The sequence below is a fragment of the Psittacula echo genome (assembly GCF_963264785.1).
Source record: "Psittacula echo genome assembly, chromosome: 10".
Taxonomy (NCBI): Eukaryota; Metazoa; Chordata; class Aves; order Psittaciformes; family Psittacidae; genus Psittacula; species Psittacula echo.
The window spans coordinates 3,255,740-3,277,591 of record NC_137741.1 but is presented as its reverse complement, the minus strand read 5'-3'; the positions used below and the strand labels follow the sequence as shown (position 1 = coordinate 3,277,591).

The following is a 21,852-nucleotide window of genomic DNA, read 5'->3' as shown; positions in this document are numbered from 1 at the left end:
AGCACATACAATAAAATTTATTTTCCTGTGTGTATTTTGTACACTTCAGACCTGCAACACTGCAAGTGCTCTTACGCACTCATTACCTATGTTTATGTAGTGAACAATGCCATGGCAGTGGAGAATGATTGCTCATGTGCAGAAAATGGAGTAATAACAATTATATGACTCTACTGCAAAGCCGTTTTCTAAATGCAGCTCAGATACCTGCACAGCCACTGCTGGAGCTGCCTGTCTGAATAGATCAAAATCAGAAAATACAGATAGATATGAAGGCAATCAGTAAAAGACTCATACAACTATTACTGCCTATGAAAGATTTAATTTGCATTTAATACAGAAGAAGGAATTTAACTTGTACACCTTTCCCTATCAACTGCTGGCTTCATTAACTTCCTTTAGGCCATTATGCTGATAAGACATTAGTAACCTTAAAGATGCTCACCTTCATGTACGCTCACCACTTCTCTTGAGCCGGCTCTGCTGTTCTGACACGTTTGAACAGACTTGGCTTTCAAACTGCAGCAAATCAACCTGCGGACAGGGAGGAAGAGGCGTTTTCAGTCAGGTCAGCAAGTTGAAAGGGCTCATGAAGATACGCAATAAGCACTGAACATTCAGCCACAGAGGGGACACCACTGCATGGCTCGGAGCTGCAGTGAGGTCACTGATGGAGCAATGTTGCCCTCTGCACCCCAAGAAGTGGTCAGCAGAGATTTCAGCAGAAGAGAAGCAGCATGGCCTACAGACAAGTACTGTTCTGAAGCTCTTGGGCTCACGTTGACTGAACTACCATGCTGCATAAAAGCTTCCATTCTGCTCAGGTTGTCAGAGGAACACTTCACCCATTTCAGACTGTGTGGCACAACCTCTCCTGCAAGGGGGAGCACAACCCTTCTGTCCAACAGACTCCCTAGGGCCTAATGTTTTTCTTGGGAACTGTGAGTGGCTCAGGTAAATCACAAAGACATGACAACCTTGTTTTACCTGATCTCAAGATACTCGAGAGACAGTTTACATGGGGCTATGGACTGCAACTACCTATTTACAGATGCTCTTAAAATAACCATGTTAATTGCACCCCACCACCACTTTCTTTTTTGTACAGTTCCTGGCATGTACCTTCCCCACTGGATACCACTGAAATACCAATGTGCAATTTTACATGCAAACTAAACAAAAGGCTATTTCTTCCCCCAAAAGAGTAATAGTTTGAGAACTTGCTAGTCTTGATCATGGGTTAAAATAAAGGCTGACAACAACAGAGGCTGCACAGATCACAGCTCATGATGACCCCAGTACTGAAGAGAGAAGCACGCTGAGGGGCATCTCCTGCAGCTAGGACATCCATAACAGCAAATACCAGTACTGCAGTGCCAGTAATTCCACAGCACAAGGACAAAAAGGGGAGACTTACTTCAACAAATTGGATGTGTTATATCTCACTGTTAGTGCTGTATCCCATGGCTACTGAATTACTGAATCTCCATTGACTGTTTTATGTCACATGCCTTCCTGATTTGCTATCCAAGTTTCTTCCTACGCAGCCTGGTGGTCTCTCATTAAGACCAGGATTTACAGAGCACAGATTTCAGCTCTTCTGGAACCCACTGTGCTTTCTAAAGATCCACCTTTTCTTCTCATCGAGTGAAATGGCACTTTCTGGCTAGGACCCCTGGTAGATTTTCCCCTTTTCTTTTTGCCTTTTTCCTTTTTATTGTTTTTTAAACTTGCAATGCATATTTCGCACTCAGACCTCTAAGGATGTTAGCAAGATTTATCCACAGAGCCTCTCTCCCCATTTGCCCCCCTTTAATTCTTTGAGCTACAAGTCCTTTTATGTTACAGGAAATGAGGACAACAGAAAGCTGCAGATCCCATGAATGTAAAAATTGTCTTGAAGGCATGGAACAATTCAGCCCTAATTACAGCCAGCTGGAGCCTGCTCTTTTTGCAGGGATACTTGGATAATTAACCAAATACTGACTGATGTAACACTCAAGTATGTCACCACCATGCAGATATTCAAGGTTAATTTTTATATCTATCACTAAAATCAAGCTTAATGGATATTATCAGCTCAAGTCTTGCAAATCAGTAACACAGGCATACAGTAAGACAAGGATGAATTTTCCTTCAATGAGCTTGGTGCTATCTTTCATTAAATGCAGAAGTGTGTTTTTCCATTAAAAAGGCACAGTAATAGATTTTATAATTTATATTCTAATTTAATATATTTATATTACATTATAGTTACATTATAAATTATATTTAATAAATTGTATTATATTTATAATTTAATGCCTGTAAATTCACTCAGTTTAAGCCCTAAACTTAAATACAATGAAGCCACAATACTGACATGATAAAATAAACCCAAAAATGTTCTGATAGGCATTACTGTAGTAATACACCTTCATTCCTCACAGCATGCTGCCTTTAAATCTGCAGGTTTGCGTGTCTTCCTAAGTAAGCTGTGTAGGGATGTTGAAACCAAACAGCACTATGCCAAAAGTACTGATGTGAGTGCCAATGCACAAACTCCAATGCTATTACAAAAAGGGATGGCAGAGAGAGTGTTCGGGAAGTCTGAAATGTATGGGAGGCAAACCTGCTGCTAACACATCCCTCCTGCTTGTGATGAACCACAGTTTGCAGTTGTCCTGTACCTGAATTGTATTTGCAGCAAAACAACCCAAATCTGAGAGAGGAAGTCAGCACAAACAAGAGAAAGTTGCCTTTCCCAATGCTATTTTCAGCAGTCCTTTCCATGAGATTATGAGTTTTGAGAGAGGTTCAATCCCTCTGGCCGGTTATAGAGCTGGGTTGTGCTGCAGTGATCAAAACAAAACATGCTGTCACTGCTTTCATCAAGCAGCAGCTCCTGCAGCTTCCATTCCTAGTTACTAATTCAAGGAACCTCCTGAGGAAAGCTGGAGATATTTTAACCTGGGAAAGATGTTTGTAAATAGAGGAAACCACCACAAACTTGTTGGAGAAGACAGTGCAATGAGAACTGTAAGTGACCGATATTTGTTAGGTTAGGTCTTGGGGAGGGCTATAAAGAAGAAAAGCATCATGTGTCTCAGGAGCACACTGCAGCGCTCTGAAAAGATCTGGGTGGGGAGGCAAGAATCTAAAGAATCTGGAACTGGGATTCTTTTCATTTTGTATTCTCTTTGTGCTCACACCTTCTTATCTGGAACTGAGAAATAAATAACCCCAATTATGTTTGCGCACTGCCCAACATAGGCCTTCAGTAGGAAAAGTCTCCATTTTGTTTGGTATCTTTGGAATGCTGCTGTTAACGCAAATCACACAGCATCACCACAACAGGGCAGCTCAAAGGGTAACCTGTGGGTTTGCTCTGGAGAATACACAGGGTTTTATTACCAGAAATGGAAAGCAATGGAATAAAAGTAAAAGCTTAGCCAAAAAATAGGTTAATTCGTATAAAGAATTGCTGAAAATGGAAGGTTTTTTGGGATTATTTTGAAGTCTGTTAAAACTCTCCTATACACCTCTGAAGTGTTTTTGCTTAAAATATAGATGTATGCTAATGGTTGTATTAAAGATAGTGATGACTGTGCCGAAAACATCCAGCTTTGTGAGAACAAGGGAAAAAGCCTGTGCATCAGCAGCAATTGTTTCTGAAAGCAGTTTCAGGGAGATACACTGATGAGATTTAAGGAGATTCCTGTTGGAAAGGATAAATTGCTAAGAAACCCTTTGAGTCCTCTCCTAACACAGCAAGCAGCGCTGCTGCCTTGGGTCTGTTTCTCAGGTGTATTTTTAGATGCAGCTACTTTCTGTTCCTTCATTCCCTCGCTCTGCTCTTAATATTAACAGACAGGCCAGCAGCTTGGTATTTACATAATGGCCTATGTGCCACTTCCTAATAGGGAGAGCATGGAGCTAATGGAACAACTGTGATTTACAGATTCTAGCAAAGAAATGACCCCAATAGGACAGGTAGAACTCTTGGGTATCTGGACAGCACTCAAAACAATAATACATGGCAACTACATACGTAATCTTTTCCAGCTCAACAAGAAAGTTATTCTTCCTCATACAACCTTGCTTGAGGCAGGTTCAAGTGTGTTGATTATCTTTTTCCAAGCCTAGAAGTCAATCATTTTTTTAATTAGCACGATCTGAGATGCATTCAGGTTTGGTTGGGTTCTGTTGAGAATGGAAATGTGTTTCTTGCCAAGACCACATCACATCACAGGCTAGAGGAAAATAAAAGGACCCAGCATGAAAAATATAATCTAATTATCACCAAATGAACAGCTGACAAATGAAATGACAAAGTAAAAAAACACTAGTGGCAGAAGATGGAAATCAAAGGAATTAAGGGAAGGTGAAGTTGTTACATGTATTGAGCAAATGAGAACTGGAGACCTCACCATAAACAAGGACTCCAATCTCTCATCACTGAAAATCCACTGCTGCCCCAATAAGCAATCCGCCATCCATCACAAGAAGAGCTAGATCTGATACCCAGCAGCATGGCCGGAGTTGATTTGATGTAAAACACAGGAGCTTGCTCCAAATCAAGAGCAGCGCTGGTTTGGAGCTTTACAAGTTCATGAGATGATTTTTCCATTGTGCCTGTCCTGCTTATTTGCAGTTTCCAGGGACAGCATCAAAACAGCAGGAATCCAACAAACAGAAGCAGCAGCCTCCTTTGGACAGCTGAACCGACAAGGACAGTATTTATAACATACCTGTGATGAGACAGATTTCACAGATAAGCAGAGATGAAAATGGAGACTAATGCAAGCGAGTGAAAAATCACAAGTGCCCTTTGGAAAGAATTGCACAGAGGGACATTAAATAAATATTTTTATGTTATTGTTGCTTAGAGTCTGTCAATGTTTCCATTTTGAATCACTGTCTTCAGTCATTTACACCTCAGCTGAAAGAGCCTGGTTGGACCTGAACACCAAGCAAGGCAGGTCTCAGGGGAAGAGCAAAGTCTTTCTTAAACACCCCCTCTCAAGCCCGAACAGATCCTGAATTCAGTATCTTTAGCTACTCCTGAGATAGAGCTAAAATCCTGGGGTTTGAATCTGTCTTTTGCCCATAGGTAATGGAAATTCAAACATTCCCTCTCTTGTCCCTGTTTTAGTGATACAATTCTGCAATTCCTGCACCACTGGTGGGAGAAGCAGTGGCCTGGCCTGGACATGGGACATGGTGCCCCTGCTCCAAATCTTTTTCAAACTGGAAGCACAAAGTAATTGATACAGCAGTTGAAGTCTGGCAAAGCACTCAGGAATGCACAAAGGAAATGCAGCAGAGAGAAGTAAAATCATTAAAAGACTATTTTTATGGTTATTATCTTAAAAATACATTTAAGCCAATAGCCCCTCCCTGCCTTGTGCAGGTACTTTTATCTCCAGGATACATCAATCACAGCAGACTCCAGCGCCAGTATTTTATGTTCCTTCTTTGCTCTACGTGCCAAGCCAGAGAGAAGAAACAAAGGCTGGTGTTGTTCCTGGGAAAAAAATGGGCTCTGTAGGAATTAGTGGGCAGTTTCCTTTCATGCATTAACCTATACAAACACGGTAGGGTAATGTCTTTTGAATGGAGTGTCCTTACAGAAAGGCGTGTGGGTACTGCATGCGGGAGAGGCGGCTGGCAGTCGTGCCAGAGGAATTCTCTCCAATGGCGAATTCCATGTGGCTGTGCTGCTGCCCACAGCCTCCCATTGTTGGTGAGAAGGTGGTGACTTCCTCTTCATTGACTCTTTCCCCTTATTTTGCTCTTCCTTCCTGATGATAAATGCACTTTTTATTATTGCAACCAATTCCACCGTCCTTCTGGAAATTTTATCACTCATTTCAATTTCACTCAGTGAGTCAAGCGGAAAAAATGTGTTCTCAAGCTGAGAGAAAACCCTCCCATCTTGAATCCCTGAGCCAAGAGCACCTCCCATGCAACATCCTCCAGCTGTTCTTGGAGACAGAAACAATCTGTTCACGTGGCACCCTCGCTTAGTTCCCACCTAAGCACTCGCAGCACCTCCAGCAAGAAGAGATGTGCCCAAAGCAGCAGCCCCGGCTCTCTCCAGACCTCTCCCTTGGCTCACTCAGCACTTCCCCAAATATACAAACCTCTTGATGCTCAGCCCATGAAGACCTTTTCCTGTGCCAGCAGAGAGATCTATCGCATGGTGCTGTTATTCCTGTTCCAGGGCCACTGGCTGTCACTTTTATCAGCTAGATAACAGGAATCTGAATACAGCAACAATGATGGGAACCTATTCCCTCAGCTGAAGCCACTATTCCTGGCAGATTTAGTTGGCGCTGTTTTGGCAAAGGCTGGATGTGTAATGAAGTAGGTGCTCTGTCATGCAGCAACATACAAGGTAGAATCACCTTCCAGTTTACCAAGAATTCCTCCTCTAAAACGATGATGGTTATAAATGATTTGTATTGTCTACTACTACTGAATACAGATATGCCAATGGTACATTTCCCTTAGCAAGAATAAGTAAGTTTGTGATCAGCATTGCTTTTAAACCTGTGCTGCTAATATTTCTGGGCTCTAAAGTGCTTTACAGAAATTTGAAGGCAGACAACAGTGCTCCAGCTTCACAGCTGCTGCAAAATAAGGATGTGAGTACCAGAACTCTCTTTTGCTCTTGTTCTCATTAGACATGTCAATGAATTGGTGATCTGTATGTGCACACATTCCAAGGCAAAGGACCACAGAAGTGAACAGAAGAACAGAGGAAAACATTAAAAAGAGCCCAGTAAATTTGAAAACATGAAAGAAGAAAAACATTTCTCTTTGAGCCTCATTTGTCTGCACTGCAGATGAATGGAAGCTGTAAGCATTCCCTTCTTGCCCATACAGTAGGAGAAATAAATACAATATACAAGCAACTCTGGCAACAAAGCAGACAACTGATAAAGATGGGAAATCAGTTAGGGAAAAACCCCAGCAGCCTATTGCCCAAGTGACGCATTGGCCAAGCTGTGAGTTCTCAGTTGGGAGTGCTGGCCTGACTGCTCTGACAAGAGACAGGAGGAGCTTCACTGTGGATTTCACATAGGAACTGTTACACTAATGCTGATCATTGTCCACAATCCTGCCTTTAACCCTCACCAAAGTTGGGACAGAATTATTCTAGGGCACTATGATATACAGGTGGAATAAATACTGTACCTGGTCTGGTAAAGGAAAACAGCTATACTTGTAAGGTCAAAAATCACATAAATACTGTCAGACCTGCTTCCTCTCAGGACCAGAGGGCAGTGTAAGAAGGAACTCCTATCAATGTCTGAAAACGCAAGTTCTTAACAGTTTGAAATCGTAGCAAACAAAACCACAACACACAAATTTCTTTCTTCTTTTCTTTAATTCATGCCAAACGGAAGCAATGTGGCTGTATGGCATTTCTGATACACACAGTTACATGACTGGTTTCCATCGGTGGAATCAAACTAAGGAAAATCCTGTTGTACACAGGTTCAGTGAGGCTTTGGCAAGAGCACAGAGACCTCAATCTCTGCTCTCAAAAGACATTGAATCATCATTTTGCTCTACTAAAGGTGTTGTAACTTTCCCTCTCCCCCCCGGCCCCTTAAACCTTCTAAGTGGTTACACTTCAGTCACTTCTACACAAGGACAAAGCCTACAATCCGATAGCCAGAAGAAGCTGGGGTCTTGCTACTCCCACTTCAACATTGAGAAGTAGCACATTTTTGTATGCCTGGCTAGTACACTGCCCTGGTGAAGATGCCGTAGGTCTCAAATACAAGATAAAGCTGTTTGACATGTTTCATACCCCATTCTGAGTGGATGAAGGGCAGAGAACAGGATAAGCAAGTAAGAACAGCAAAGAAAAGAAGAAAGTGGAAATACAAAAGAGATATCAGGAGCTGCTGATGGTTGGCAGAAATGAGCAACCTTCCCAGTGTGCTGTGAGCCTTGTTGCATGTTTCACGAGTTGCACTAATTACTGACCATCTAACTAAGAAAAGGTAGAGAGATGCTTCTACAACTTGTTCCACATTGCAGCTTTGCTAGGCATTTGGTAGGAAGATGGTTACTAATAGAGAGTAATAGCAAAACCTGATTTTGTTTTTCAATGACGAACAGATGGGATGAACCGTTGGGAAGAAATTTCAACTACTATAAAGTAACCATCAGGTAATGAAATCCCAACTTCTTGCTAATAAATGAAACCCAAAATTACAGAGTCATCCAATATTTGGCTATTGTAATAGATTAAATAGATTACTCTATTTAAACTCTAGTAGTAGTAAACCAACATCCTCTATAATCCATGTAAATTACCTTATGATACTGTAGGAGGGAAATAAGATGTCAGAAAGCTTAGTTACCGCTTAAGTTTGAGGCATTTCATCCATTCCAGCGTCAATGGTCTCTTTGCAAAACCTTCTGCAGCTACTGGCAATAAATTCTGCTGAGAATTCCAAAGCTTCTCACTTCTCCAGACAAATTCTCTTCACCCCCTTCTCTTCATGATCACTGGTCAGGACAGCAACATCTTCTGAAAAAGACAGACAATGGCCTTATTTCAAACCAGTTTCAGAGGTGATTTACTGTCAGTTTTCCTTCTTCAGTGACCTTCTGATCTCTCAAACGCTACACAAGCTATAAAGAGACACTTGGATTCTTTGGGGGATTCTGGCTGCATCGCTGGCACACCAGACTCTCCTCCTCTTCCTTAGCACGCCCATTTCTTTTCAAACCCCAGAAGCACACTGCTGCAGTGGCTTTCAATTCTATCTGCTACACAGCCACACTATGAGCTTTGCCATGAAAGCAGGGGCTAGAGCACACACCCTGTAGAAGGCAGCAGGTATCACTGCAGACTTTACAAGGAAAAATGAACAAGTAATCTTAGCATCTTCATTTTATGTTACTTATCTTTGCATATTAGCATCTGTGGTGGTTAGTCTTGCATGGAGTTAGCTGCTCGGATAAATAACCTTCACCTGAATCCCGTATAACTGAACAGTCAGAGATGTCTACTAGTTCTTTCGGGTGTTTTGGGTTGGGCTTTTCTTCTCTCCCGCCAGCTCAGTATTCTGCTCCTGTGCCTTCAAGTATAACCACATTTGTGGATGCCAAAGTTGGTGGGAAGAAAGTTAACACTAATGCCCAGAGCAATTATTTGTATTAGGAAAGCCACAGATGAGACGGAGCAAAGCACTTTGTGAATAGCACTTCACTAATGTGAAAAGGCTGCTGAGCACACCCAGGCTGTACAGTAGCGAGGCAGCACTGATGAACGTGACAAGCAGAACCATCAGCTGCTGAGCAGCATCAGCAAAATGCCTTCTGTTACTGCTACAAAACCAATTTTTGGACATTTGGAAGGAAGATGCTGAAGTAGCTTTGAAGAGGAGCAGCAACCGGTGAGATGAGTAGGGGCCATCATAACAGCAAACACGTATTCATGTCCTTAAAAATGGAATGAATGAGAAGGGTGAACACCCTCCTGCTAAAGACAGATAAAGGAACAGCCACAGATTTAGTCTTGAACTTCAACTTGTGGCTCCTCCTCTAAATGGAGATACTAGAGAGAAGTCAAGAGCTTACTCTGGATGGAGAGTTAATGTTCTCCTCCCAACCACTCTGCTTTCACAGATGGGATTAGCCAGAAATATGATGTAGGAGAAGACCAGAAAGGAGACCAGAGCCTTGCAAAGCCTCCAGAAAGAATGTTGAGAGAACACCCCGGTCCTGAGATGTTTGAGAACCTCACTCACCCAGCAGCAGCATTTGTGCATATTAGAGAACTATGTGAATTAAGAAAACCAGCCCTGAAGAACAGAGGAATCGGCAAACACTTCAAGGCCTGCAACAGCTGCACTGAACCCAGAAGTAAAGTCTCTCATTAAAGCAACGTGTTTGTGTGAAATTTTAACCCCTTCCAGAAGATATACATTGGGAATATATAAACTGAGAGCTCTGTGAATTTCAGGCAGCACACTCAATGTAGAGAGGCTGGCTAGGGGAGGGGGATGCATTTCTCCTTTAGTGCTGGAGGTGGCCATGGTGCCATACTGTTCCCAAATTGTAGGTTTCTCTGGGCACATCTCTATGGGAAACACCAAGATGGGAAAAGTTTGTCATAGCCATATCTGTGCCTGCCTTAAAATACACAGATTAAAGGTAGAAGTAGTAGGGCAATACTAAATTTCACCAAGGGCTAGCAAATAGTGTATGCAACATCGTCACGGTTATCCCAGCAACTTACCTAAACCAAAACCAAACCTAACAACATCTTAACAAAACCAAACAATGCTACATTTCTAAATGTGCTACTTCTTTAAGTGTAGATAAGCTGGAACGCTATAAAAACCCCAACCTTGACATCCATATTCTGGTTTCAGCTGCATGCAGGCATTTTTAAGGCCTGAAACTCTGCAGACATTGCAGAGCAGCAGCAAAGGGCTGTGCTTGCCATTTGCCTTTCCTTGCAGGATTGCACTCTGACAGCTCTGCCACAGCTGGAGGTGGCAGATTCCCTACCACAGCTTTCCATAAATAAGGTGTTCCTGCAGCTTGCGAGGAACACTTAGGTGTGTTTTAAACCTGCCATTACATTATATCTTCTAGGTGCCACTGAAAACATTTTGCTTCCAACATAAGCTCATTGCATGCGAAAAGTCAACAAGTGGTATTGGAGGCCATAAATAAAGTTGATATTGTACTAACAAACAGCACACAGACTTGTACAATGCAATTTACCATTCAAAAAGAATCAAACCCTAGCACAAACCCTGACCACTCCACATTTACTTACAGTTAATTTACAACATCTTAAGTTAAGTGATAGAGATGACCCAAAATCCTTCCTTTCAGCTGCTGCTCTCATTAGACAATGCACATGGCTGGAGTAAATGAAGCTGTAGCTAAATCCCTCTCCATTTTCCCCTTGGCTTTCTGCAGAGGCTGCAGGCAGCACAAACTGGGTGTGAAAAGAGCTGCCATGTGACTCAGCGCCACACAAGCTGTCCTCGCAAAACAAAGAGCGAGGAATGCTAAACAAATGAATCACAAGCCATTTCTGCAACACATCCCGACTTTCTAGCAACTGCCAGCGCTGGGAGCTATCTGTCCTGTCAATCTGAGTGACAGCGCATGAATAAAAGGGCACCTAATTACAAGATTAGTAACAGGAAGTCTCCCTTTCAAAAGCCACCATACAAGTTATGATTGCCGGCTGTGCGAGGAGGCAGAAACTGCAGCAAATCCACAAGGAAACAAAGCCCCCATTTGGGAAATATTTTTCCTATTCATGTTGCCTGCACGTGAACTCTTCATGGCTGCGAACGGCTGGTGGTACTTGAGCATTCTGTACATGGCCTGATTTTCATCCTAAGAACTGTTCACTTTCAGATGGCTCTCAGATTTGCCAGGCTAGTAGGATTCTGGCAATATTTATGCTGTTTTATGCATTAGCATGTTGATATCTTGGACACAAAACCCTGTAAAAATACATCATTATCAATACGCACATTAGGTTATCCTTTTCGCATGATACAGTAAAGGGAGGGGAGACACATTATTCCCAACCTGATTGCATCAGCAAAGCAGAACAGAGTATCCCAGGGTCAAGAGTATCCCAGGGTCAAGATCGACCACCAAACTACTTCATTAAGCCATGGGATTTCCTTCCAGGAGATTTCACAGGCCTCCTACACACAATGGCCACGTGACAGCTTTGCCAACCAGTCTGGCATGGAATATCCTGCTCTGAAAGACCAGCGCTCCCAGAGCTCCGGCTCAAGTGCGAGGGGATAGCGCTATATGTGCAGCCAGGCTGCTTGGGCGATGGTGTGCTGAAGCGGCACTGCCTAACCCTCAATGTGGTAATAGACAGGGATATATTATTCTGGTTTCGGAGAGTAATAACCCCTTCGTCTCTACATTATCTCCTTGGGTGAAGAAATGCTGTAGACTACATCTACTTTTAAAGGAGATAAAGGGAATGAACCAGTGCGGGAACATGCCTTCCTTTCCAGATATACTTGCTTTCGATACAAATTCAGAGATGCACAGGAGAAAAGACACAGAAAAACGGAGTTTAAAAGTCAAAACTTTTCTTACTTTTAAAAGTATTTAAATATAGCATAAATATACTGCTTAAAATAGAACTGATTCATGGAGAGATTCATGGAATTACTTATTGACTTGCTCATGCTTAAGGACTCTAAAAAACAACTATCTGTTACTCATGCGTTTGAAGGATTTGCTACTCCTGAACCACTGATTTGAAAAGCTTTTGATTCCACAAGATGAAGACACATCCCAAAGGGCTACTGTGTAGGCTGAAAGTCTGTGTGCTCTCAGAACATGATTCCTTTCAAGGAAGGAAGGAAGGAAAGATTAGCAAGAGTAGAAAACCAGCAGCATTAATTACTTTGGTTCTGGAAATGAGGTGGGAAGAAGGTTCTCTGCCCAGAACCACCACCATACTTAACATAGGCTGATCATCCAGATGCAGATTAAAACCAAACTCTGAATATACATTCACCTCCCATTCTGTGACCAGATCCAGCTGGCCCCAAATGGAAAAGAAACCACCACATCTTGTAGCTGTAGTAGCCACCTGAAAAAGCTGGAAACAATTCACTGTCATCAAACTGACTTTCTAGAACACAAACCTACCAACTGTACCTAGAAGTGATACCATCTTGGGCCTATTCATTGCGAACACATTTTCTTTCACCAAATAAAACACTTTGCCATGAGCCACCACGATATAAAACCAAGCTCAAGATATAACATACAGCATGTCTGATTTGAAATGGTTAAAACTGGAAACCAGCTACCCTCATCCCTCACCAAAGAAGCCTGCAGAGTCACATCAAGAAGAAGCAGTGATTGAATTCTGAGGCCACCAGGGACTATCCAGGCTGTCAGCTGCATCTTTCCGACTGCAATTTTTAATCACTAATTTTTGGCCTAATATTACAGACCTACTATTATTTAATAAGAGGAGACAGCAGAAAGAAGACAGGAGGTACTACTAGTCCCATCCCTACGAATGAATCATGTAGTACAAACCTCTTACAGATTAAAAGAGGTGCATGGTTTATTAAAGCTTGGAAGAGAGTTTCAAGCTTAGCCAGAAGGAGCTTCCTAAAACAACAAAGAGCTGTGTAGTGCTGTGAAGGAGGCCATGGGATAGAAGATGGGAACAGGAGCAGCACATGTCAATAAAGCAACAGAAATCTACTGCATCATTTTTACTGCTCTTTGCTGCAACAAGAAGCAACGTTTCCTGCCGGTACCGGCATTGCCCATGCACGGACATCTCGTGTCTATCTGCACGTGGCTTTCCAGAGGACTCTTGGCACAGCAATACAAGCCTCAGGTAGCAACATGGACACAGGGATACAGGAAGAAGGAAAAATCAGCAGTGCTATAGCAACAGGAGAAATGGAAAGCAACAATAAACTCCCGAGGCCAGCCCAAGCCCTCAAAGGGCTGTTTATGCAACTTTCTTTCGCAAACCAAACCCCAAACTCGCACTGGGATTACAATGTGAATTTCAATCCTTTCCCCCACCCAGCACCACACTCCTTTGCGGTTTGCCGAGTTTTATTAGAACCATCTGCGAGATCCTCCCCTTCCAGTCCCTTATGTCTGTTAATCTGGCAGCTGCACTTTATCATCTCCTTCAAAATCTCTGTCTCAAAGTTGTTGAGACAGAAGGTCTTTGACAGGCTAGAAATTATCTCTGAAATTAACAAAGAACCACATCAGACACTGTGCTTTACAGATTACAGGGGAAGAATGGGAGTTGGAGAATATATATATATATTTAATGGGAAGATAAAGGTTTTTGGCATCAAGAGAATTTTTACCAATGCAATTTATCTGACAAAAGCCCCAATTTACTCAAGTACCGCAAGTTGCCACTGCAGAATAGTTTCAAGATCATCATCACGGATTGACAGAAGCAAAAGGCACAAGTATTGCCTGACAGGAGCTCTTGCAAAAGATAAGCAAGTGGAGTGCGAAGAGAAGCAATGTTGAAGTAGCAGAGTTCGAGTGGTTTTCTTTGTACATGATACAAGCACCACATGTTTTTGAATACAGGAGTCATGGACTTCAGGCTTTCTTTTTATTAGAAGTACCTCAGAATCTAATTGCTGTGCAATATCCTGTACTCACCTTGCCATAAATTCTGGACACGGTATGTTTGTGTAGGCACGTGAAATTGTTTCACTCTACTACACCTTTTAGAAGTGGGTTAATGTAGCACGATGGACACAAACCACTTCTGCAGGTAAGAAAATCCCAACCAAAACCCCACAAAGTACACCTTGCTTTGCAATCCTCTCCTTTGCTTTAGTAGCCTGAGCATCCTGCTGCTTAAGCTTCAAGCTGCCTACAGAACCCTCCTAAGACGCGTGTGTTCCCTTCTATGTACAGATACACGTACTACCACCGTGCACTTCATCCTGACAGGACAACTTCTGCCTGCAGCATACGGCAGGGCTCATCATCACTGACGAAAACCAGCAGAACTCCTTGGGGTTTTCGTTTGTTCTGATAGTTTTCTTCTCCAAAGTGTTTCCACTGAAGCATTTCCCTCCTTGCACAAGAATGATGCGACCTTAATTTGTGGGGGATTAAGAGACACACTTTTCCTCCAGGCTTCTCTAAATCATCTCAGAAAACATGTTTTAAGTAAAGGGGTTTTTTAGGTTCAGGGGTTTTGAAATTCAAGTATAAACACAAAGTCTTCATGTTTGTAGCATCTGAGGACGCTACTTCTACTTCTTGGCTTATATCGTGAACATTTTGTTTCTCTTCCCCGAAAAGAAATACTTTGCTCTTCTCATGTTGTTGCTATTTAAAAGGTACCAAACAGCTATAGACAATATTGAAGTGCTACCAATAACATTTGTGCATAAACTTGAAGACACTGAGAAATCAACTGAACTTGTTAAGTTTTTCCTAGAGTAACCTCAGCACTGGAAATAACCTACTCCACACATGCATACACATAGCACTGAACCCCACTAATCCTATCCAAGACATGTACCTTGTTCTCGTCTCCCAGGACTTTTTTCATCCTGTTTTACACAAGTTAAAGTGCACGACTTTCCTGAGCAAATCCTTCATTCCTTGTTTAAATAAGCACGATCACTTCAAGTGTCTCAACTACTTGGACTTAACAAGACTTCTACAGCTCCATACACTGGGATTTGCCATCTCCTTCCCACTCTTTCCTTTCAATCCTTAAAGAAACGTATTAAGCAGTATTTCAAATGGGTCACAAACAAATGGGCTTATCTTCTCTTGAAGATAACCTGTGAACATTACCCTAAAAAGTAGACAAATTACAGATGTTTTAATTGCACAGGCTCTACCTGTGCAAATGTAATCATTTGAGTTGACAGGTCACGAGAGGCCAACTTTAAAGGCGGTTTCAGAAGCATTAGAAGCAGTACTGTCATCATTTCACTTCATATACTTTAGGTGCCAATGAGAATGTTAAAGTACACCTGAAAAGACTTATATGAAAAGAAAACGTGCATATGTTTTCAAATGACAGCATCAAAAAGTAGATCTGCACTTAAAAAGTGTCCTGGGATCTCTTCGGAGAATTAATGAAACCTCCCCAAGTGTGTGTGTGAGAGGAGAGGAGAGACCTGTATTGAAAGACTTAACATGACTTGTTAGCACATACTTTACTCACTGGCTTATCAGCAATTCTGGTAGAAACAAGATCTCTTGTGCAAGTAAGAACTTTGAGCAAACCCAAAGCTTGAGACAACTAACTTAAAGTTTTCCTCTTCCCTCCCCTCCTTCCTCCATGCTTTGTATTGGAAAAAGTATCATTTGGATGAAGAATCTCTTACAAAGCCTCTTTTCAGGTCACCTTTGATCTTTACAGAATAAATACATTTCTATGAGCTAGAGACAGCAAGCACAAAAAAAAGCAATTCACTCCCCCCCTCCCGCCCCGTGAACTGCTCTTCCAAGGTATCAGGAATATATTAAGCCAAAATTGCAAACAAAAGAATGCTTGGGACCATAAAAATCAAATCACACCTGCTGCAAATGCCACTTTTCTTGCTCTTGAGTCTATAACCTGGATTCTCTGGTTCCAAATCGACAAATAAAGCTGTGACACGAGAATTCCAGGGCTGCATCTCAAACAAGCCCACCATTAACACGCTGCCTCAGGCTGGGGCTGCCAGCTGTAAATACCCTCCCCACAGGAGCCAGCACTCGGGGATGTATGACAAAGGTTATCAGAAAACCTTCCTGCATTGCGATGTGAAGAGAAATGGGCAGACTGAGCACACTCATGGCATTCTCCTTGTGAAACCTGCCCATATGAAATGAATGCATTCCCTGAAAGAAGAGGAATAAAGGCTGTTTTCAGCTTGTGCAGTAGTTTAATACCACACACAAAAGCAAGTGAGCAGCCCCCCGCGTCAATGTACTGGAGAGAACTTTTGTAGGGCTGCAATCTGAGTACCATAGCAAGCATAGTATGAACTGCAACCCCTCCTTGGGTGTATTGTGTTCAGAAGGACAGCAGGTCAATGCAGCACTCTGCAGCCCTCTGCACTTGCAGGGCTGCTGCCAGGTACACTGCGCACAAACCCATTGCTCATTCCTCACGCTGCTCCTTTTGCCAAGATTGAGACTCCATCTCTGTTGATGCGGTGTGTCCCTGGAACCAAACCACAGACATGGGAATACCACCAGCACTTAGGGGCAATTGGGAAATATGCAGTTTTAGGAATGACCTTAATGGCTCTGTCACAATGGAATCTGGATTCCTACCCCCTAATCCTGCCATTTCCCTGGCTTGTCAAACACACAGTTCCCAGACTCACTTCCACTGGAACTGCCCTTCTCTATTTGGGTTGCCGCAGAAGTACTTAGCCCAGAAAACCAACTCAACTTTAACCCAAAACATCACTCAGCTGAGTGTTCCTAATCACTGAAGTCAGAAATGTACTTAAATGTTAAGCGATATACATGGGCCATTAGTCAAAATTCCCTTTCGTTTTAATAGTTTTACCAGCTTTGACATTTCAGAACACTATTATTTTAAGTCTGGTCTGGAAAAGAAATCTCACCAATCTTTAGGAAACTGATTTTCAAAAGACTATGCTAAAATGTCTTCATGGATTGCTCTCATTTGTCAATGTTTCACTTAAAAGCAGGTTTAAGATAAATTCAATGGACCAAAAATGGAGCCCTTCCAAGAACATAAATTAAGTTTGTGACAAGAGCCAATCCATACATTGGACTTCTCAATGAAGTGCCGTTTGATCTTGCAATGAGAAAGTCACTAATACAATATATAAATCTAAAGCAAGAAACTACAGCAGGAAGCAAACTGAATTGGTTGGAATAGCCAGAAGATGAAGAAATACAACTGCTGAGGAAAGCCTCAGAAAGGACAGAAATGCTTTACAGGATGACAGTAGCTGAGTAGATCAGAGCAGAAGTTCAGCTCATCCATTAGTCTGCTTCTGGCAGCAGCCCAGAGCATAAAGGCAGAACCAGCACCACTGCCAAACCCTCCCCACATCTCCAGCAGTTTGCAGGCTGGAGATCTGCTGTAAAAGAAATGGCATCTTTGTACTTGAGAGTCTCACATGGAATTTTCCTTCATAAATTCATCCAATTACCTTTTGAACCCATTTACAATTTCGCATCCACAACATCCTGTGGAAGGACATTCCACAGCTTAACTGCTTTGCCTGAAGTACCTTTGTGCATTTGTGTTGAGCTGCCAGGCTGTTGTTGGGGAGAATAAAAGACCCAACAAACCAAACCCAAACCAGATAAGAAACTTGCTCCTTTGTACCACCTCTATTTGCTTTCCCATGTCATTAGGATTTGTGATTTCTTTTCCAGGCCCCCCTCAACCTGTCTTCCAGTATGAAGGGCTCTGATGTACGCAATCACTGAGGGGTGCTGCTCCACACCTCCAACTCTTCGCCCCACATTCCTCTGCTGCATTCCTTTCAAGTTAGACCTTATGTCAGATTCAGAAGCTTTGAAGAAAAGAGTGAAAGAATTCTTGAGTGCTGAGAACAGAGACACACGTTTAAAGGTAGAGAAATTTCTTTTGGGGAAAAAAAACCACATAGAAAATAAATGCAGCTTCATTGTGATGCTCCATATTTGCAAGCAACAGAACTGTTCAAGCATTATTAAAAGGAGATTTAAAATAGGGAAAAAACCCTTCAAGATTTGTAGTAGAAGTCACGATTATTTTTCTGTGCCTTCATGCTTTACAGAGCTGAAATAATTTGTGTGCTGTTTCCCCCTCTGCTAAGCACTTCACTGCATTTTATATCTTTCTGCCCCATCTATAAAGAGGCAGCCGTGCTAGAGGCAGTACACTAATGAGACTTTGTATTCTAATTGCATTTATATTTTGCAAGGAAAGAAAAGAAACAATGGAAGTGAAACAGATTGCAAACAAATGGACTGTGGGTGATGGCAAAAGAGGATGAAGATCATTACTAGTCATCTTATACCTTTGAAGTTGTAAGTGTAATGCCTGGAACTTTCATTTTCCAGTATGTAACAGGGATCCTTATTATTCACTTCCAAAAGTATCTCCAAAACACTGGAGAAGGCATTTTGATCTGAGTAACCTGGTCAATCTCTGAACAAAGGCGCTCTTCAGATTGGGGATGCTGCACTGGAACACCATGGAGCAACCTGTTACAGGCAGAGATGCCTTCCTCGGCTCACTGCTACCCAAGTGTGCGCTGGTGGTACAGTAGGAAACAGCTTGCTACAACTGTCCTCTACTACAGGAGTTATTTAATGAACCCCAGCCGAAGTCAGGCAAGGTCACCACAAGTACAGTCCCCTGGAGGTAAAACACCTTGCAGTAAGAAAAGGCTTCAGCATCTACCCAGGGCAGGCTCTGTGCACACACACTCCAAGTTTCCCTCTCCTTTGTAAGGTTCTACACAAAGTTAAGTGTGAGTGCAAGAGGCGTGGTACTTGTGAAGATGGATACTGTTCATTTGCCCCTGCAGAATTGGTTCTATTAATCTTTTAGAGAAACTGCCCACTTCTAACCTCCAGTATCTCAAATATCAAGTTTTTAAATACTAAAGAAAAAACTCCCCCAGAGTGGAGGAGTCACAGGTTTCCCACACATGATTATGCTTGAAAACATGCACATAAATGGAAGAAACCCCGCTGATATCTGCAAACGAGGTAACACTTCCGACACTTGAAACCTGTCCACCATATCACTTCATCAATGTAATGCTGTTCTGAACAGCTACAGTGCATGAGCAGTCAGTGGGAATAAAGGGAGTGTATCATCCTGGTGCTCTGCAAGGTTTGTGATGGGGAATTCTTCCCATCCCTCCACTGCCCACTCTGCACAATGTATCAAAGTCCGAGCTGCTGCTCCACCACGATTTCCCCACTATCACCTGCTGCCCATTATTCTCTCCAACCACATCTGCGGGTTATTTTTCTATCAAACGAGCTGGTTAAAATTCCTTCTCCTTTTTTCTTCTAAACCTGAGGGAATTTCAAATAGGCCAGCACTAGCCTACAGGAATTGATTTTAACCATTTATTTATAATGCCAATGCTTTGGTATCGTTGCAGCTTAAAAGCTCCGATTGGTTTCACGCAGGCTCCCTTCACTTCGTCTACCCCAGATACATGCATTAGCTCACTGGGTGCAGGGAAGCACGGCTGAAAGTCACTGCCATTATTTGCTTTTAGACTCAGATCTGTTTCCATACAGAATTTTGAGCAGTACACAAGATTTCTACAGACAGGAAAATGTGCACCATTGTGAAAATAGCTATTTATCAAGTAGAACCATTTAGAAAGGTGTACTAAGGTGCCCATAAATCCTCTTTGTAATTTAAGAAACATGGAGGTGATTTTCTTTATGTAAGGGAAGCAAACTGGTTATTCCCTGATCTTTGAGGAAAACAGGACTTAAGAGTTCAAAAGCTGTGTATGCATATTGAGCTGAAGCTCTTTTCCTCTACAAAATAATCACTCTGAGTAAAAGCATCACACTTGTCAGCATTTTCCTCCATGCCAGAGGGTTGAGAGGGAACTTGACCTGGATAAGATTGTTTCCTAACCGCTGTTTATAAAATGAGCTAACAGGGCACTTTGTTTCACACAGACTGCTGCCTATACTCAAACTCTGCCTTTAAAAAGAAGCTGTTTAATATATTTTTGCTGACTACAGTTTGAGAACCTCTCTCGTAGGAAACCAACAGAACAAAAACCAATGGAAAACCGTTGGCTGTAACAGGGCTTGCAAGTACTAAAGTTTAATATAGGTGACATCTGTGTGTTACAGAAGAAAGGCAGAAGACAGAAGCCACGAGGGCTAATGCTGTCACAACATGCTCCCCAGAAAAACCCAACCTTAGAAGCACGGTGACAAAGCTACTCAAGCAATGTGTCATGTGTCTGTACTTCCTTGCTCATCACACACATTCAGAAGTTACACTTGAAACTACAGGTCCATGCTTCACAGTAAAAAACAATCGCAAAAAGTATCAAGTGCATGAATTTGGGTCCTTCCTCCTTGCAGCAAAAAGTCCTCAAGCTGTGGTTTTGTAAGATAAAGGGGAAGTATTGATCAAGGTTGGATGGGGCTTGGAGCAAGCTGCTCTAGTGGAAGGTGTCCCTGCCTGTGGCAGGGGTTGGAACTGGATGAGCTTTAAGGTTCCTTCCAACCCCAACCATTCCGTGGTTCTGTTTTCAACTCTCTGAGTTACGAACTGTGCTCTAGCCTACAGCTGTGCTTCAGCCCGGCTAGACACTGTGTACTTCTGAGGTAAAACCTGACAGGGAAAACCAAGGGGAAGACAGACACAAATTGGAATTACATTCTGAAATCGAAGCAGGAGCTCTTGGGCTAAGATGTGAGCACTAATAACCTGGCTGTAAGCAAGGAGAGGCATGCGCACAGAGACCACTCCCACAGCACAGAACAACAAAAGATGCCAAGAAGTGAAGAAAGCTGCGTTGTGAATATTCTCTCATTCATTTTATAGAGATTTTAAGCCTTAACTGGTTTATTGATCTGCTTTTCCAAGTGGCCAGAGCATCATTGGCCATGCAGCAGTTTGAGCACAAGTAAATCAAGCCAGCAGTGCCCTGACAAAGCTGTTTGCCACTGGTCAGAGAGGACATGCTGTCTCATACCTCCTCCAGTCCAGGGCACAGGCCTCTGACTCTGTCTTGCCCTCCCCCTTCGCAGCAGACAAGGTACCTGTGAGGAGACAGACTTCCTCTCTTATGCTAAAGCAGCCTCCTGAGCAGTGAGCTGAATTAGGTGGAATGTAGAATGAAGGTAAGAGAAATACTGTAACAACCACATTTTCCTCTTTCCTGGTATTCAACAGAAACTCAAACTGAGCATCCTTGCTTTGGGTTTCACTCTTAGCTGGACTTCAAAGAGTTTGCCAACATAACAGTATATACCTTGGCTTGCTTTCTCACTCCAGAAAAGCTGGCTGCAACCTTAACTGGGTTCCTCCTTGGCACAATGTACTCTCAGCACTTTTTCCTAATTCTTACCATTAATTATCATGTAAAATAACTTAATGCCAGTAACTTTAGGACTGCTAGCAGCATCTTAGCTTTGCTTCAGTATTATAGGTGACACAGCACAGAAGACAGCCCTTGCAGTAGAAGGCCTATAGTTAAGATACCTTACACAGAGATGTTAATGACCTAAGCAATGCTCTTTATCTGCATTACCTGGATCATTAAGGGTGAAGTTACACAAGGGTGTCCTTACAGATGAAAGGCTGTGGATCCACTCCTTTCCCTGCCTTTGCTGTCAGCCATGTTC

General features: G+C 42.5%; 1 protein-coding gene across 5 annotated transcripts in view; it reads right to left on the bottom strand.

Annotated features, from left to right (window-relative positions):
- The window catches only part of PEAK1 (pseudopodium enriched atypical kinase 1), a 114,840-nt gene that overhangs the window by 57,584 nt on the left and 35,404 nt on the right, over positions 1 to 21,852 (bottom strand). For 3 of the 5 annotated variants that reach the window (XM_080626312.1, XM_080626310.1, XM_080626314.1), the window contains exons 2-3: positions 8,364 to 8,533; positions 446 to 534 (exon numbers count right to left, since the gene is read on the bottom strand). The gene's annotated coding sequence lies outside the window, so the exon portion shown is untranslated. Of the gene's footprint in view, positions 1 to 445; positions 535 to 4,409; positions 4,507 to 8,316; positions 8,534 to 21,852 lie in introns of those variants that run through there. The other 2 variants (XM_080626311.1, XM_080626313.1) reach the window with 2 other exon arrangements.